The 14,707-nt window shown below is 45.2% G+C and overlaps 2 protein-coding genes and 1 long non-coding RNA gene across 5 annotated transcripts in view; 2 read left to right on the top strand and 1 right to left on the bottom strand.

The window, feature by feature from the left end:
• The window catches only part of CMSS1 (cms1 ribosomal small subunit homolog), a 225,589-nt gene that overhangs the window by 127,231 nt on the left and 83,651 nt on the right, over window positions 1-14,707 (top strand). The window lies entirely within an intron of this gene.
• FILIP1L (filamin A interacting protein 1 like) overlaps window positions 1-14,707 on the bottom strand; it is a 199,597-nt gene that overhangs the window by 122,333 nt on the left and 62,557 nt on the right. The window lies entirely within an intron of this gene.
• Window positions 8,363-10,366, top strand: LOC143840655 (uncharacterized). The gene is made up of 3 exons (XR_013232286.1): window positions 8,363-8,762; window positions 9,097-9,200; window positions 10,304-10,366. It is a non-coding gene; the product is annotated as an uncharacterized LOC143840655 (long non-coding RNA).

The following is a 14,707-nucleotide window of genomic DNA, read 5'->3' as shown; positions in this document are numbered from 1 at the left end:
CTCCTTTCTCCCCTTCTCTCTCTCTCTCTCACTTTCTTTCTCTCTCTCTCCCTCTCTCTCGCTCTCTCTCTCTCTCTCTCTCCCATTTTCCATGCCTGCCTGCCTGCCTGCCTTCCCTCCCCCCTCCCAGTGGGGGGTGAGGCCCGGGGGGGGTAACCTCTCACACCCACCCACTCCCCGCTAGCACATGCTGTATTTTTTCTACAGCGGGCTTAATTCCTAGTAAGGTAATAATGTTGAGAGATATCTTAAATACTGTAGTTCGTTATCAAGAGTTATTAAAAAGCGGATATTGCTGTCTTTATCAGAACTCTGTTTCTCGGGTGGCATCTAACTATGTGGACTTGAAACACAGTTGGCCTTGTCTACATTATCCCTCTGATCTTTGTTCTGTTCTAGAGGACAAAAGGTGTTTAACAAATGTAATAAACCATCATTTACAAGTTAGGGAATATAGCTATGTCTTGCTGGGATTTTCTCTTTCACCAATGCAAACATTATCAAATGTAAGAAATGTTTCAATGTTTCTTCAGCAAGCAAAAAACCATTATTAAAGCAATTGTACTACAAAATTGATAGTCAGTACTAGGAAGTATAAAGTCCTATGTCACATTGAAGTCTAACAAAACTTATTTCAGATCAAGTGGAATAATTTTTTAAACCTTTTGAGTTGCTACTGGATTCTTGTTTTTTGGGGGGGGAGGGGTTAATGCTACACACACCTACACAGCTGCTACTATACATCTACACACCTGAAATAACTAGCTGTCAAACCTTCTGTGAGTGCAGGGCAGTAAACAGACACATGAGCAACACAAGCAATTTTAAAAAGGAAAGGGAGGTTCTGATGGAGACTGACTAATTCAACATTTGCTGGACCCCAGACACCCCTCCCCATGATCTGAACCCAATCCGACCTCTGATGGGATCATAGTTAGAAAGTTATTGTTGTCATGTGAAATGTTATAATACTTGTCTTCAGTTATGAATCCCACAGTTATGGTTGCTGTTGTTATGAATTGTGCTGTATTATCCCTACGTTTTATGTAAACCTCTTTGGGCCTCAAGGGAGGGCAGTATAGAAATATCTTTAAACCTCCCCCCCGCTCCGGAGGAGCGGGAGGAATAAAGGAGTAAGGGCAAGTGGGGAGGAGTTAGGGCGGGCCCTGTCCGTGATAAAAACTTGGAGGGCCCAATCAGGAGCCGCAAAGCGGCTGCTGATTGGGCCCTCTTAGTGTCACTCGGGGGCCAAGCAGCAAAGCGCGGCTCCCCATTGGCTGGTTGGCCCAGCCTTGCCTGGCCCGGCCGGAGAGTCACCGCTCAGAGGAAGAAGCCTTCCTGAGCGGTAAGTCCTCCGGCCGCCTTCCCCTCGCCCAGGGAGCCTTCTGCCGGGCCCTGGGGCAGGCTCGCCTGCCCTTGGGCCCGGCAGAAGGCCACAAAGCCCACTCCTGCCGTCCCGAGCCTTCTGCCGGGCCCTGGGGCAGCCGAGACTGCTCCTGGGCCCGGCAGAAGGTCCCAAGGCCACCTACCTTATTCTGTCTCTGCCTTCCTCCCAGCATTCCCTTTATCCTTCCCTTCCTCCCAGCATTCCCTTTGTTTTTCCCTTTCTCCCTTCCTCCCTCTCTTCCATCTGCCTCTTTCTAGCTACCTGTTTCTCTCCCTCTTCTTCTGTCTCTATCTTCCTCCCTTTTTTCCGTCTTTCTGTCTCTCTTTCTCCTTTTCCTCCTTCCTTCGCCCCATCCCTCCACCCACCCATCATGCTAGGGCCCGCTGTATTTTGGCCACAGCGGGCTTAATATCTAGTAAGAAATAATTTTTAAAAATGATCAGAATGTTCATGCTTGAGCATGCCTGTTTCTTTGTTACCTTCTGGGGAGAATTGTCATCTAGACCAGTGATCCCCAACCTTTTTATCACCAGGGACCACTCAACGCCGGGGACCACTCACCGGGGACCACTCAATGCTCGGTGGGGGGGCGTAGTTTACTCCTCTACTCTCAATCACTGCCCTAACGCTCTCTGATCGCTATGGTAATGTTTAAACATCCGTTCAAAATAAGAAACAGACATGCCACAACAATGAAGTGTGTTGTAAAGGGCTGGGGGGGATGAAGTAAAGGGCCGGGGGGGGGAGGAGAAAGCATCCTTCGGGGCCCATCTCCAGTTAGTCGAAGGACCACATGTGGTCCGCGGCCCACAGGTTGGGGATCGCTAATCTAGACATTTGCTCTCATGAGTGTTCCCTTCAATCTTCCTTTCTACCATAACCATTGTTTCCTCCTGCCTCCCACTCCTGTCCTTTTCTTCATGCCTAGGAAGACCGTGAAGATGCTAAGGCAGTTCACCATGTTAGTTCTTGTTATCTATTATGGTTTTATACTGTTGGTTTTTCCCTGTATCTTTCCCAGTATTTCTTTCCCAGTATGCATTGTTCCCTCCTGTTCCCCCTGTGTTTTAGATTGTGAAGTTTCTTATATAATTCCTCCTTGCACTGTAGAAAAAAGTAGTGAGGGAACTGGAATTACCTACTGTAGTTTGCCCAATCAAGGGGACCCATCATGGTGTACTAGTTAAGAGTGGTGGACTCTAATCTAGAGAACTAGGTTGGATTCCCCACTCCTCAACTTGAAACCTGCTGGGTGATCTTGGGCCAGTCACAGTTCTCCTAGAACACTCTCAGCCCCACCTGCCTTACAAGGTGACTGTTCTGGGAAGTGGAAGGGAAGGTGATATTAAACTACTTTGAAACCCCTTAGGGTCCAGAAATGTGTGGTATAAAAGCCACTACTACTACTACTACTAGGCCAGGCCAGGCCAGGCTGGATTCTGGAGATTTTTTGGGGGGGATCATTTGGGCATGAAATTGGGGGTCACTGTGGGTAGGCAGGTAGTTGTGAGTTCCTGCATTGTGCAGGGGGGTTGGACTAGACTAGAGGATCCTGGAGGCCCCTTCCAGCTCTATGATTCTATACTACTACTACTACTACTACTACTACTACTACTACTACTACTACTATTTCAATGAGTCACTATAAAATAAATTTTAAAATTGAGTGGCTAGGTAAATACCACATTCAGCTAAATTGGAAGGCTGGGGACCACGGCTCAGTGGCAGGGTATCTATCTGCTTTACATGCAGAAGGTACTAGGTTCAATGCTGAAATTGCCAGCTAAAAGCATAACACAACAGCTGATGTGAAAGACCTCTATCCGAGACCCGTGGCCAGCCGGAGGAGACAGTACTAAGGTTTTTTTTTTATCAATCATCTGATGTAGTATAAGGGAACTTCATGTGGTCAAACCGAGTTCATTTGTTACATTCTTCCCAGGCAACTTGAAGGAGTGTGTACAGCCTCAGCTAATATGATATATGAGAAATTATTTCATGAGTTTCCTGTGCTCTTGTTCTCCCATGCCTAGGGATAAAGTGGGTTTAGAAAAGGTGGAACCATTTATCTTCAGTTGGCACCAAAATATTCCTGGAAATATAATTATTAGCATTTATGATTGAGCACTGGAATGGCTTTGGGGAAGAAGAAGTAGTTGTGCGGCAGTCAGTTTAGCAGAAAAAAACATGGCACTGATCATAATGCAGCTTTCGTGTACTTCTCTTGAGAAAAATCGCCAGCTTCCTCTTGGTCCCACAACTGTAAAAAGGGACCTGTGTGATAGTATTATTGTGTGCTATCATATAGTACACATAGTACACTGAGTTGAAAAGGACAAGTGTACTTAATAATGTACTGGATTGTGGCTCCTCCTCCCCAGAGGAGATCAGGGCCCTGATGGAGCTTAAACAGTTCCACAGGGCCTGCAAAAAGGAACTTTTCCACCAGGCATTTGGTTGAGACCAGGCATAACCAACAGTGACTGAAGGGCCTCTGCTCCCCCCTTCACTCTAAGAACTCGACCAGAATGCTCTGGACCTGTTTTGCACTGTTGCAATGCACTGTTGCATTGTTTATACTGTCATTTTGCTATATTGTTATAACTATTAGTTATTAATATTATTGTACGGTTATTCATATGTCATAGACTGCTTTATGTATTGTTTTTATGTTCCATGTAAACTGCCCTACCTCCGGGGAGGGTGGTGTGTTTGTGTGTGTGTGTATGTATATGTGTATATATATATATGTATATATGTGTGTGTGTGTGTGTGTGTGTGTGTGTGTGTGTTATCTGTACCTGTTTCCTGTAAACTGCCCTGAGCGTTCATGGGAGGGCGTATATAAATAAATAAATAAAATGTGTGAAGTACTTTGCTCATAAGAAATGCTTAAAAAATAATAGTACAGATGAATATTTGAAGCTGCCGTGTATTGAACCAGGCTATTTGTCATATCAAGGTCTGTATTGTGTACTCTAGCTGAGAGAGAGTATCCAGAATCTAAGGTTGAAGTAGTCCACATTACTCTCTGATCCTTTTAACTCGACATGTTAAGGGTTAGGATCTTTCAAACACAAAGCAGATGTTGTGTGGATCATGCCTAAGGTGCATTGACAATTGCATGAACTAATATTTTTGTGGGTTTATTCCTCCATCAATGTGCTTAAAGTAATTTTTGTTCTTACAAGTGTTTCAATCTTGTGAAAGAAGAGAATCAATATTTAGTATATTCCTTTTAAAAATATTAACTTGGTTTTCATTTCCATCATTTGACGATTGTCTTACACTTTTGTGCAAACATGTTACTCTTGCTCGTGTGAAGAAATAAGCTTTGATTTTAAATAGATTACATCATTTGTTCTCTATTGCTTATATTTTGTAACCCAAAAGCAATTTAGTGCCAAAATTATGACTCAAAAGATCAATAGGAAGTAATCTGAACACGTTTATGCAAGAAAAGAAATATATTTCATTCTTTAATTACAGATCTTCAAAAGACTGTTTTAAAAAAAACAGGACAGTTACAATTTACTTGGGGAAAGGTAATATTTTTCTTTTCTTCTGCATTAGTAATGTTTACAGCAGCCTTTTTCAACCTTTTTACCATGGAGGTACTCCTGAAATATTTTTCAGGTTTCGATATATCCTGGAAGTATTGTCAGCTGGTCATGCCTCCCTCTGTCTCTCCCCCCGAACATGCTACATCACTGGAAGTAACATCACCCAGACACTCCTACTAGAAGTGACCAGGCCACTCTCACTTGTATATCACAGGAAGTGATGTCACCAGGCCTCCCCCTCTCCTCCTGGATCACCAGAATTGATGTGTCTAAGACTGCACCCCACATATATTTGGCTATTGTGTATTAATGTAAGGACTGGATTGGTAGATTTGCCAACTCTGGGGACAAGAGCTGGAAATCTCAAAGAACAAAAAAGTAATCTGCAGTCAAGATTCTGTATAGTAGAGAAAGAAAGACATCTTGATAGTAGATTCAGACACTATATATGAAAAAACAATGTGCAGGGAATCTATTTTCCCTTTTCCTTTGTTCTACAAGGCTGAAATGAGGGAGGAATAAGCCACACAGATCTCACCTTCCAGATAACTGTTTGGTGGCCACACCTGCAATTCAGTGGATGAGGCTCTGCTTAAGAGCAGTCTGAGAATCTTTCTGCATGTGGGCAGTACATCCACACCCCTAAGCCAATAGACTCCAGTGGATTTCGAAAGATGTAGCTCTGTTTTGCACTGTTGTCAAGTCACTACATGAATATCCCCAGCTTGTGAGCTCATGTTCAAACAGAGGGTGAAGGGCAATGTGTTTTATATTTAGTGCTTTTAATGCCTTTAGCCATTCAAAAATTCCCCAGCACAATGCTGGGGAACGGCATGCCACTCTCCCACTAAGGTGGGGGTGGGGGGAATCCCTGGGCAGCTCCACAGCTCTGTGGAGCTGACAGAGACTTGCAGTGTCCCTGCAGGAACACCATAGGTTGGGGGGCCAGGCCGAAAGGCCCAGCTCTGCCGATTATGCACGGCTCTGGCCCAACCCAGCCCCTGCTCGCGCCCATGGTATCCTAGGGACCGCAGAAAATTCCACGTTCCCTTTCCGCGGGTTTTCCGGGATGCTGCGCCGGGCCAGGGCTGGGATGGCATCAGCGTCATGCATAATCGGGGCTGCCCTGATGCCACCATGCTGGGGTTCCTGCCCTTTGCATAATCGGTCTTTGAAACTCCTTCTGGTAGAGAAAAGTGGCATATAAGATCCAACTCTTCTTCTACTAAGGAGAGCCAATGTAATGTGATGGAGACCCCAGATCAAAACCCTCATCTGTCATGACAGCTCCCTGGGTAACCTTGGGCCAGTCACACAATTTCCACGTAACCTATGTTACAGGGTTGCAGTGAGGATAAAATGGAAAAGAGAATAATGATGAATAATAACCTTTGGGTCCCCACTGGGAAGAAAGGCATAAAAATGGTATAAGTAAATAATAGATTTTAAGACCATTGTGTGTATTGAAAGCCACCTTTGATATGTCACTTTTATTCATCTTACAGAAGATGATAATAGAGTGGCCTGGGACACAGATGACCAGAAAATACTATTGTGTAGGAAGCCTACACTGGAAGTTTGTTATTTATTGTATTCAATAATTCTCTCCATTGTTCTTGTTCCTGCTTTCCAAGTTGTTGAAATGGCAGTGAAAGTTCAGTAGCTTGTAGGAAACAAGCATGGATATTAAAGATATGGTATTGGTATATCTGAACGGAGAGCATGGATAGCAACCTCCGGCCCTGGAAGGAATCGACAGCCTGTTTGCTTATTGGAGGGAGAAAGCTTATAGTGACAAAGTTAATTGAAGAATTCCTTGGCAGTGATGTCAGACTCAAACAAGAACTTGAGGTCTGTAATTTTCTGAACGTGAATTCTCTGTAAGCAGCAGTGAAACTAAAAGAGTTTGAAAAGGACATGTTCTAGTAAACATATCTGGCTTGCGTTATGAACTGTCCTGTTCCAATTATTTGTCGAAATAATGTGCATTGGCAGGAGAATCTCTAATTAGTTAAGGCTTGATTTATTGAGCTGGCCCTGTGTAAACCATGATGTCATCCCATACTGCATAAAATTACAGCTCTTGTCTCACTGTTTCAAGGTGGTTATTTTTAACTTGGAATGCCCCAGCTTAGTTCATCTTGGCTTTTCGTTTCATGACTTTACTGCATTTCTTATTTCTTTCCTCTCATCAAAGCAGTTTGCTGCACCCCTATAGCAAATTTAATATAAACTGTTGTTCTAGACTGGTTTGGTCACTGGATTTTTTTTTAAAAATCATGTTTGCTTCCCCCATCTAAGTGATTGAAATATGATAGCTTTGAGAGAAAAAAGGAGAGAATCTACCTCTTGTTACATTTTGCCAAGGGGCTGCATCATGGTTATGTTAATGAGTGTGTAATTGGGAAGTCTTAACAAGCATAATGGCATCCAGTGTTGTTTGAGAAATATATTCAAGTGGGCAGGCGTGTTGGTCTGAAGCAATAGGGACACCTTTAAGACTAAACTTTGTTGATCTTAAAGGTGCCGCTGGGCTCTAAATTTGTTCTGTTTGAGAAATACTAATGGCACTGGCTGGAGAAGTGCACTTTCCTCTCTGAACCCGGGCTGTGAAGTATATCATGCTTTGATATTTGGACCACATTATATGTCAGACTTACTGCAATTCCTAGTAAGTCCTTTTGAATAGTTGTTTGTACTGTGTGCAGGCTCAATATAAGGTAGGCTTCTTGAAGAAAGAGTATATTCTCTCTCATTGATGAATGAGCAGAAAGAATGAATTCAAAAGCTAGTGTCATGAACCAAGGCTACTCTCTGATGAGATGCAAGACAACTGAGACATTTTTTTAAATAAAAAAAGAGTTCATATCCAAGAGTATTTAGATCCAAGAGGGTACATCTGAAAGTATCTGTAAACCGCCCGTGGCGCCGCGGGCGCCACGGACTAAATAAAGCAGTAAGGGGTCCTGGGGCGGGATGAGTCCGGGATGAGGAAGGGTCCAGATTGGACCCTTCCTCATGACAGATTGGACCCTTCCTCATGACAGACAATCGGAGGGACCAATCGGCAGGCGCGAAGCGCCTGCCGATTGGTCCCTCCGATTCCCAGCCCCAGGAACTGCGAGCCGCGCGCAGCGCGGCTCGCAGTTGCTCTCGGCCTGACGCGGCGAGAGGCGCGAAGCGCCTCTCGCCGCGTCAGGCCACCGCCTGATGGAGCCCCCGGCGGCCTGACGCGGCGAGAGGCGCGAAGCGCCTCTTGCCGCGTCAGGCCGCCGCCTGAGGGAGCCCCCGGCAGTCGCGCGGAGCGCGGCTGCCGGGGGCTCCCTGTCCGGCGGCCTGACGCGGCGAGAGGCGCGAAGCGCCTCCCGCCGCGTCAGGCCGCCGCCTGGGGGAACCCACCGATGCCTTGAAGAAAAAAAAAGACCCGCCGCTCGGGCCGCGGCCTGGGGGAATCCCGGACTCAAAAAAAAAAACACCGGGGAGAGAACCGCCGCTCGGCCCGCCGCAGGGGGACTCCCGGACACCAAAAAAAACAAAAACAGAGACGCGCCGCTCCGACCGCCGCCTGGGGGAACTCCCGGACTCAAAGAAAAAAAAAACAGCGAGAACCGCCGCTCGGCCCGCCGCAGGGGGACTCCCAGACTCAAAAAAAAAAAAAAAACGGGGAGAGAACCGCCGCGAACAAGACACCCTGCCCGCCGCAAAGGAGCCTCCGGAGCCGCACGCCGCGAAAGAGCTGCCCGCCGAAGGACCCGCCCGCCGCGAACAACACGCCCAAGGAGCTGCCCGCCGCCGCTACAGCCCTCTCAAAGGTAAGCCATCCCCGCCTTTCCCACCCCCACCCCGCCCGTCCCTTTCCCCGGCCGAAACACACTCGCTCCGCCCGTCCTTACCTTCCTCCTGCCCCTCCAACGCCCTTTTCTGCCTTGCCGATAGCGCTGTGGCTAGGCCGCGCGTCCTTCACGGCCGCCGCCACAGCACTAGACTGAACCAGGCATGCGCGGACTCCGGCGCATGCCTGGTTCCCTTCCCCAACGCAGCCCTGCCCCACCCCTCTAACACGCACGCGCGCCATCCCCCTACCGCGCCGCCCTCCCCGTCGCCTCGCTGCCCACCACCCCTCAGCCTCGCTACTGCCTCCCCCAGGCCCGCCATGGACACCGGACCACACCCGACGCCGAGACTTGCCCGCCTGCAATCGCGACTTGCCCGCCTGCCGCGCCGGCCTCAGCACCCAGGGTCCCTGCAAGGTCAGTCGCTGCCGCCTTTCGCCTACCCTTCCTTACCAGGCCCGCCCAGACCACTCCCGCCAGGGTGCCTCTCATTGATCGGGATGGGTGGCTTCCTGTGCCCGCCTGTCTCCCTTGCCCATACTCCCCTTTCAAAGCCCATTTTTACAAATGGGCTTTTTTTACTAGTCATGATAGAATTCTATTGGTAAAAACAACTTGCTTGGCCAGTCTTGGGTACATATATAGCCTTCCCTCATCAATATACCCTTTCCCACCATTAGCTATTCCCACAGCAGAAGGGCTTTTATCTTCAAAGAACAGTTAGAACGAAGTGAAAACTAAAATTTTACACCTAGTGGCCAAAAGTCAGCCAGAACTACTTACTGGAGCCATAACATGCAGACCAAGAGATAGTATCATGAAGGGCATGTTCAGCTTCCTTGGAACAGACTAAAGTGTGAGCGCTAAGAACCAGACACTGGAGAAGCAGGCGGGAGGAGGAAAATTCGGAAACAGGATTAGCATCCAAGGGCTCCTAGAGCTCTGGTTCACAACACCTGAATCCATGGCATATATGGCAGCTAGCTGAAATGAACTCAGATGCTCTTTGCTTGGAAGAGTTCCATGTAATGCATAGGAAGGCTCATGTCCATAAGGAACTGATGCACTCTTGTCTAAATGCTGTCATCTAAAATTGTCCCTAGCCCTCACAGTGCTGGGCATCTTGATAGCTGTTCCATTCACTCCTATCTGTGAAAAGCAGACCAGTTGCACAGTTGTTCATACATAGACTGTGCCTGTTTTGGATATGAAAACTAAATGTGAAAAGTAATCACACTGCCTGCCCAATCTTCCTTTTAATATCTTAAATATAATTGATGGTAATAAAGATCAAGCGCTTCACATCTGCTGCATAATCCTTGCACTCCATGAGACATGTTCATTGTTCATACCTTCAGAGGGATTTGCTGTACTTCAAAAACACTGTACCAAAATGAGTAGTTCAAGATGTTGCTACTTTCATGTTACAAAGTGCTTGTTGGAATGCTCTGATGCAATACTGATGAGCTCACTCCGAAGCCTGTAGATAATACTCTCTCGTGTGCCATTTGGTCCTACAGGAACACTGTTGAACGCAGGAGGAAAAGAGTTGCTGTGGATTAATTGCAGCTGATTAGTTTCTGGGGTTTCATTGGGGTTCAGTCTGGGAGCTTCTGCATGCAAAGCCCATGTTCTACCACTGAGTCATGGATCACAAAAGGGTAGGAAGTTTTGCTCATCTTCTGGTGCTCTAAATTTGACCAGTGGCTGTCCATTTCAGTGCCCTGTTATAAGATGGCTCATCCTTAATCACTATTTCGCTCCCTTATATTTGGGAAACAGCCTCCTGGGAGGAGAATGTCTGGGGCCCTGTCCATCCAGGTCCACCCTGATTACCCCTCCCCCTCCAGCTCCCACCCTCCCTCCATGCCTGCTAGAAGCCTTGTGGCTGCGGCCTCCATTGTCGCCCATGAGGAGAGAGGAAGCAACAGGGCTTTGCGGCCCATAAGTACGCTCCTGCTGGGAGGGAGCCGGGGCGGGGGGGGTGAGTTTGGAGCCGCCCTGCAAAGCCCTATTGCCTCCAGCAGGGGGGGCTTTCCACTCCCTTTAGCCTGCTTTGCGGGCCAAAGGGAGCCGTGGCCACCCTCTCACACCCTCCTGCCTGCTGCCCCTTTCAAAGCCCATACTAGTTTTGACATACTACAATAATTAGATGGGTTAATACCTGATTTCTCTCTCCTTATAAAATTATGTTGAATATAACGCTTAGTGAGCTTTAAAACTATTTACTGTTTACTAACAGATGTCTCTGTTATGCCATTCACTGAACTTGAAGAGAAAACCAGCGACTTGAACTGTTGTCCGAAGTTAGCATACCTCCATTGCAGCCTCTACCTATCTAACTGAATATGACGTCACCTCCCTATATCTGTCAGTGGGGAGCGGAGACAATCTGCACCAGCTCTGCAGATTCCGGGTCATTTTTGTGGACAGCCCATTGTGAAGTGCACTGCAGAAATCAGTACAGAAGGTTGCAAAGGCAGCAGCAAGCATATTGAGATCCCTTCTCTCCAAAAAGAAAGTCAGCATTTACAAATCCAAGTACCGTTAATGAGAGGGCACACTTAGCCTCTTCTTCTACCTGTTTATCAAAGTTGGGTCCTGGAAAATTCAGGGTCTCATCTTGCTCAGATGAAGATCCTACCAAATTAATATGGTTCTGTATCAGCATCATGTCTATCTTGCCCTGATTCCGTTGCAATCTATTTTAATTTGTTTTATTTAATTAAAACTTCAAAACTTGGAAAAAAATCTATCCTCCTTCAGATGTAAGCTCAAATACATGTAAAGGGCAGAGTCTCCCCACTCCCAGAGAAGAATACTGAAGTGACTCCTTATATACTTTATAATGTCGTCCACCTTTTGTAGTCCAAAGATGTTCTCAGGCTGAACATGGGTGGAAGTCCTGTGTGTTAGACCAGGGGTGCCTAACCTTTCTGAATCTATGGGCACATTTGGAATTCTGACATGGCATGGTGGGTGCCATAACAAATTGGCTTCCACAGGATGTTAAGCCAACCACAAAAGCATTCTGCAAGGGGTTAGACTAGATGAAACCTGGAGGTCCCTTCCAACTCTATGATTCTAAAATAATTGCCACAGCTTAACTTAAGTAACACAACATAAATCTTTGTACTGTGGTGGCAGCTGCTATGAAAACAACATTAAAAAAAATTGCACAGCCAATCAGATCTCCAAGGACCATTCAGAAGCCTTGCTAGGCAAAAGCAGTACCAGGCCACTCCCACACTTGGCAGGTGTTAGCAAAGGTGTCAGCAAAGACCTGCGCTAGATCATGAACAGTACCTTGAAATGTAAAGAAAGGATGGCTATGAATGTTTTAATAAATAATATGTAAATAAAATTAAACAAAAGGAAAGCAGAGGAAGAGGGAGGGAAAAAGCAGATGAGTCTGCAGTTTCCTGGTCACAGTTAGGAGAATAGCTTGGTACAATGTAATTTGTTTATTTTTATTAATTCATTTATTTAAAATATGTATATTCCATCGTATTTCCTTGGACCCAAGGTGGCTAACAATACAACAGATTGTAGTATATAAACTTATTCCCCTTATCCTCACCTAGGCCTGGTAAATCAATACCAGCAAAACACTTTACTTTCCCAGTCACTGTCACCTTTATCCAGTCTGCTCTAAGCTTCAACTTGTTAGTCCTTAGTCACTTGACCAGAGCCTCAGGACCTTCTCCCAGAACCCTCACAACTGTTTCTGGAGGCTTCAATAGTGATGGTGACATATGAATCTAGAAATCATCTGCATACATCTCATCAGGTCCCAACCGGCCAATTCTGTCTCTTTCATATACTCTTGTTGTCTTTTGCCAGCAACAAAAGAGCTAAATTCAAATATTATCTGTTAATCTCATCAAATATTGTTGATAGGTCTAACTGTGTCATCACTGATTGATTGCCCTTATCTAGCTATTGTGGGAGATCGTCCACTGATGCTAATTGAGACCCAAATCCTTGCCTTAAACAAAATGGAAACTGGATTTCTCCAGGAGATCTATCACTTTCTCGTGGAATCACTTTCTCTTGTCCTAACCTACTTCATAGTGGGGCTTTTTGTGGCTAAGGTGCTACTCTGAGCTCCTTGGAAGAAGCATACAATACAAATGTAACAGTTATAGGTATACTTGTTCAGAAATAATCACATTCCCTAGTAACACAATCTTGCCATGTTAAATACTGTGTCCCATCAATATAATCACTGTCTTTGTTGTTGTTGTGTAATATTGTATGTGAAGCAATTGCAAATGCAGAATGGAAAAATAATTAAGTGTATATTCTCTCCAGTTTCTAAATAGTACATCTCTCGGCAAGAGAATGCATACATGTGCTTTTAAAGTTTTGAGTGTTCTAGTTTTCCAGCATTTAATGTGAAATAATTTGATGGAAAAATATATTGGGGATGGGAATCTCCATTCATGATTAATATTACCACAATTAAAAATGACGGGAAACACAGCTTCAGTCTATTTCTCAAAGTGTTTGTCTTTACTTGATGTCTGGATGTGGTTTTAGAGAAATCTGGATGACATAATATGATTCATCCGTAAAAAGTGTGATAGTAATTGAATTGCTTAGCTGGGTCAGAATAAGGGCTGTCTAGTTCTGCATTCTGTTGCCAACAGTGGCCAGCCAGCTACCTTCAGGAAGCCCACAAGACTGGCAGAATGGTAAGAAAACTGGATTTTGTTCAGCTGAAAGACAATTAACATTTGTGGTATATGAATGGTTTGGGAAGAGGATTGGAACAACACATCTCATCAGCAAAAATTTCACTCTGAATTTGCTTTTCTTTTTGTCTCAGTGCCTCAATATTTAAAGAATGATGATAAATTCCACCATGGTGGCCATATCAGTCGAAACAAAGCGGCCTGTGGCATTTTGATGGCTAATTTGGACAGAAGCTTTTGTGGACTAGAGCTCACTATTTCAGACCCCTGAAGGGACACCCTCAGTTACTTTATCCCCAGATTTATTGTGTATTCCCTGATTTATCTGAATTACAACACCATGAATGATACTGCAGGATATCAGGCTCTCACACTCATTTTCCCTCCCACCTTATTATGCTGATAAAAAAGAACTTATGAAAAAGAACGAAAAGTCACTATCACAGAATCTGTGATATATTCATTCAGAGCCAGTGTTCAAGTCTCAGCCTTTCCAAAAAGGTAATAGAACAATTTAATTTTTTTACTCAGCATTACTCATACAGTAGCAGATCTCTGGACAGTGTGATTGTAGTCATTGGGGTGTGGGATGTTGGAAAATAGTGGCTGCATTTATATGTTGCACTTAGCTGTGCAGAAATTGGGGTGGTACATGTGCTTGTACATGTGCCTCTCTCCTTGCACTTTTTTTCTTGCAATAATTGCAATCAGGCCCTAACTCCAGCAGATTTCCTCTCTAACTGGGAGTGTAAACCTGGATAAAATACTACTTCAGGATACTGGACTGGGGGAACTAACCTTGCAACCCCCATGCACATTATTTGTACATCATGGGTAGGTGAAGTTAGTGTTCAACTACAATTCTGTACTTGAGGAGGGAGCAGAGAGAAGTGCAGACACAAGCCTGGCCGCAAGCCAAGTTCATGGGCACTTCCCTTAATCGTATGTGATGCTTGAATACACCCTCATATTTTGACCATCCTGGTACCAGCACATTTTAAATTTTACATCATCCATGTCCTTATAACAGAAACACACCTATCCAATTATGGTATTGTTTGAATCATATTACTAATTTGTTTATATCAATGTCTGTTTAAAATAAAAGCTACCCGCCCTTGCAGGAAGTCTGCTTTTTAATCACTGTCAGTAGCCTCAGATAGCAGACTACCCACTCTTAAACTCTGTTCTTCCCAAACAGTGCTATGCTTAGCATATGTGCATATC

Source organism: Paroedura picta, chromosome 6 (genome assembly GCF_049243985.1).
Source record: "Paroedura picta isolate Pp20150507F chromosome 6, Ppicta_v3.0, whole genome shotgun sequence".
NCBI lineage: Eukaryota > Metazoa > Chordata > Lepidosauria > Squamata > Gekkonidae > Paroedura > Paroedura picta.
This window is presented reverse-complemented; position numbering and strand designations above follow the sequence as displayed.